Source organism: Schistocerca americana, chromosome 7, assembly GCF_021461395.2.
Source record: "Schistocerca americana isolate TAMUIC-IGC-003095 chromosome 7, iqSchAmer2.1, whole genome shotgun sequence".
Taxonomy (NCBI): Eukaryota; Metazoa; Arthropoda; class Insecta; order Orthoptera; family Acrididae; genus Schistocerca; species Schistocerca americana.
This window is the reverse complement of record NC_060125.1, coordinates 403,833,051-403,837,771: the sequence shown is the minus strand read 5'-3', so window position 1 is coordinate 403,837,771 and position 4,721 is coordinate 403,833,051. Positions and strand designations below refer to the sequence as shown.

The 4,721-nt window shown below is 45.1% G+C and overlaps 1 pseudogene; it reads right to left on the bottom strand.

Annotated features, from left to right (window-relative positions):
* Positions 1-3,624: 3,624 nt before the first annotated feature.
* Positions 3,625-3,742, bottom strand: LOC124623513 (annotated as a pseudogene).
* Positions 3,743-4,721: the final 979 nt, after the last annotated feature.

The following is a 4,721-nucleotide window of genomic DNA, read 5'->3' as shown; positions in this document are numbered from 1 at the left end:
TAACATGGGAATTAAGCGTTTCCGGACACATGTCCACATAACATCTTTTCTTTCTTTGTGTGTGAGGAATGTTTCCTGAAAGTTTGGCCGAACCTTTTTGTAACACCTTGTATACCCTCCACTGCTAGTGCTTCCACCTACCGTCTGTGAGCGGTTAGTGCACGTTAATGTTGAACATAATCGGTGGTCAGGTTAAAGTGACTGGACGGTGTAGCTCTGGGCTAATGTAGAGGCTTACCTACAGACAATTTTCCCGGTCACTATTCGCGACTGGAACAGGAAAGAAGGAAGATGAAGTTGCACAGTAAGTATCCTTCACCACACACCACAAGGTGACATGTGGAGTGTAGATGTACTCCATCAGTTCGAGAAGTTTCGAACTGGATTAATAACAAATAGAAAGACGTCAATATGGTGCTTTTAACGATTATGCTGTTCTATACAGTCTTCCCCCCCCCCCCCCCTAGTTAAGTAAAGAGCACGGAACGTTCGTACAACCTTGTGACTCTGTCATAAAAGTTCTTGCTTGCTCAAATGGCACGTCAGAGTCGCTTGACCGTCGGATAAGTCGTCAATGCGTTGGCACTCCGTGTGAATTTCTCCATATTGTAGTCTTGCAGTTACTTCGTATTGATAACACCGACTCTGGTCATCCGTGATGAGTTTGTTCAGAAAAGAAAAATTCGCATTTTGCATTTCAGTCAAGTCGCGGCAGGTATGTACCTGACGTTAGTTTTTGGGAGTCAATGCGTGTGGGACAAAATTTACACACACTTTCCTCTTCTTCAAAATAATCTGAAGGATCTGTTGAACACATTGCTCCAATGCGATTTATGACACAACATTATTGACATACCGTGGTCACACGTCCACTACTTAACACAGTCTGCTCACAACTGACTCGTCACGTGCACATCCTTTTCATACTGCTGTTAGTCCAAGCTGTCACCGCAATTACTGGGATGACGTCTCTTATACGCCAGGAACAAAATCCTTCTTGGAACTTTATGGACGGACGGTACAGATCCTTCAGACATGCATCCATGTCTGACGGCCATTGTTATTTGAAGATACAGACACTGTATAAACACAGACATTGTAACCATCATTGATGTATCCAAGGGTGGTGGGAACGTCATGAATTTAACACGAGAGCTCGTGCTAAAATGACGAAATAGTTGTCCTTCCCTGTGCGGGAATCACGAAATGTGCAAGTGTAATGGTTCTGGAAGTTTAAGATAATTTTCATTTATTGTTCTGTCTCAGTTTCACATTTTTAATTAGGTTACACGTTTCGATCAATCCGGATCTAAAACAGAGTAAAACTAAATATTTACCACCTAGCATTTAACCACAAGTAGAAAAGAAAAGAATTGTACGTAAATGTAGAATTTACCTAAGTAGTTGCGTCAGCAACCCGTCTTCTCTTCTCAGAACCATACATCAGAGTACTGTTTTTTTGCAACTAAAGTCAGAGTTTTAAATCAGTATGTGTTGGTGGCAGTGGGGGAGAGGGAGGAAGTGGAAATGGAGTGAGGAAGACTGGGGAAGGGGAAAGGAAGCAGGTAAGAGGTGGTGGGAAAGGCCTGAATTTAACAGGACAGTTCGTGCTAAAGTTATAGAACGTGTAACTACGCAAAACTTCTCTTTGAAACACTAATAATGTAGAACGACGGGCATGTGTAATATATGTAGGATATAAAATAGTGAAATTATTCAATGGAGTGATAGGGAGGGGGTTTGAGAATGAGCAAAGAAGGAATGGAGGGTGGTGGGGAGAGGGGGTTGAAAGGGATAGTGACAGGGATGCCATCTTTCAAAGTTTCGCACTTTGAATATCTTCAGATGTTACTTCAGTTTTTGTTACTTTATTTTGCGTCCCAAGCCTTCTTTGCGCGATGTCAATCCCGCAACCCCCACCCCCCACCGCCCCATAAATTCACTATTTTTGCCGTTCTACACTATTAGTACGAGGGTCACTCCATAAGAAATACACACTCTTTTCGTAAAAATTCAGTCTTCATTCTGCATGTGTGAAAGTCTTACAGTGTGTAGATGCATCCTTCCCGCTTGTTTTCAAACTTAGTTCAACCTGTTCCCGTGAGTGGTGCCGTCACAGCATGTCTTCAAGATGGCTGCTGCACTTGACGTTCGTCAGAAGAAATGTGCTGTCATAGAATTCCTGTGCTGTAAAAACGAGACAGTGGGAAATATCCACAAGAGGTTGAAAAAGGTGTATGGAGATGCTGCTGTCGATCGGAGTACAGTTAGTCGGTGGGCAAGCAGGTTGCGTGATGAAATCGGGCACGGCAATAATGAGGATTGTCCTCGTAGCGGCAGGCCTCGTAGTGCACAAACTCCAGACAATGTGCAGAGAGTTAACGAATTGGTGACTGCTGACAGACGCATCACAGTGAACTAATTGGCACGCTACTTTGGGATAGGGGAAGGAAGTGTTTGCAGAATACTGAAAGTGTTGGAGTTAAAAAAGGTTTGTGGCAGGTGGATTCCCAGGATGCTGACAGTGGCTCACAAAGAAACAAAAAAAAAAACGGTATGCAGCGAACTTTTGGAACAGTACGAGAACGGTGAAGATGAATTTCTTGGAAGAATTGTGACAGGGGATGAAACATGGCTCCATCATTTTTCACCAGAGATGAAGTGGCATCATGCAAATTCACCCAAGGAAAAGTTATGGCTACGGTGTTTTTCGATTCCGACGGACTCTTGCTTGTGGACATCATGCCAAGTGGAACCACCATAAATTTTCGTGCATATATGACGACACTGAAGAAACTTCAAGCTCGATTGAGTCGTGTTCGACCACATCGACATAAGCAGGATGTTTTGCTGTTGCACGACAATGCACGGCCACATGTCAGTCAAAGAACCATGGAAGCGATCACAAAACTCGGATGGACAACACTGAAAAACCCGCCTTGCAGTCCTGACCTGACTCCATGTGACTATCATCTCTTTGGTTCAAATGGTTCAAATGGCTCTGAGCACTATGGGACTTAACTGCTGAGGTCATCAGTCCCCTAGAACTTAAAACTACTTAAACCTAACTAACCTAAGGACATCACACACATCCATGCCCGAGGCAGGATTCGAACCTGCGACCGTTGCGGTCGCGCGGGTCCAAACTGTAACGCCTAGAACCGCTCGGCCACTCCGGCCGGCTCATCTCTTTGGGAAACTGAAAGACTCTCTTCGTGGAACAAGGTTTGAAAATGGTGACTCCCTTGTGCATGCTGCCAAACAGTGGCTCCAACAGGTTGGTCCAGAATTTTACCGTGCGGGTATACAGGCACTGGCGTAAGGCAGTTGAGAGGGATGGAAATTATGTGGAAAAATGAAAATATTGTTCCTAAAGGATATATCTACACAATGTAAAACTTTCAAACATGTAGAATATAAACGAACTCCGTCATCAGGCCACAAGTGGCCCATCGGGACCACCCGACTGCCGTGTCATCCTCAGCTGAGGATACGGATAGGAGGGGCGTGTGGTCTGCACACCGCTCTCCCGGTCGTTACGATGGTTTCCTTTGACCGGGGCCGCTACTATTCGGTCGATTAGCTTCTCAATTGGCATCACCAGGCTGAGTGCACCCCGAAAAATGGCAACAGTACATGGCGACCCGAGTGGTCACCCATCCAATTGCCAGCCACGCCCGACAGCGCTTAACTTCGATGATCTGACGGGAACCGGTGTATCCATTGCGGCAAGGCCGCTGCCCATGTAGAATAAAAGATAGGTTTTAAAAAAATAGTGTGCATTTCTTTTGGAGTGACCCTCGCATTTCAACGAGAAGTTTTACATAATTACACGTTCTATAATTTTGGAACGATCCCCACCACCTCGCCGGCCGGGGTGGCCGAGCGGTTCTAGGCGCTACAGTCTGGAACCGAGCGACCGCTACGGTCGCAGGTTCGAATCCCGCCTTGGGCATGGATGTGTGTGATGTCCTTAGGTTAGCTAGGTTTAAGTAGTTCTAAGTTCTAGGGGACTGATGACCTTAGAAGTTACGTCCCATAGTGCCCAGAGCCATTTGAACCATTTGAACCCCACCACCCTATCGCGGGTTCCTTTCCCGTCCTGAATCAGTCTCACTCCATTTCCACTTACCCCTCCGTCCTGCCTTCAACATACACCTATTTGAATCAGTGACAGCAGCTGAAAACACAGTACTCTGGTATGGGTCTGAGTAAAAAAGACGGGTTGCTGATGCAACCACTTAGGTAGATTCTACATTTATGTGCAATTGTTCTTTTTCTGTTCGTTGTAAAATATTAGGTGGTACATATCTAGTTTTACTTTGTTTTAGCTCTGAAGGTGATCCGGAGTAATCGAAACATGTAACCTAATAAAAATTGGCAACTGAGACTGAACAATTAATGAGATTTCTCTTCAATATCTATGCAGTTGCAGAAACCCTCAAGATGGTTATGATAACTGTAGTGGCGTATGTAAGTGTTGCTTGTCCTGGAGGCACGCTCGGATACCTGAAGTGTTTAAGGCGACCGCTCACAATAAGCGGGAAATCCGATTTCGAATGCCGATCCTGCACAGATTTTCGTGAGTCTCAAAGAACTGATGCCAATCCGGATTCGCAAAATGCGAGTTAGTTTCGTAATATATGGAGATGTAGAGTATCGTAAGCATATCCGGTGACCTACAGACGGCGTGGGCTTAGCTGCTGAATCAGAGAGAGCTT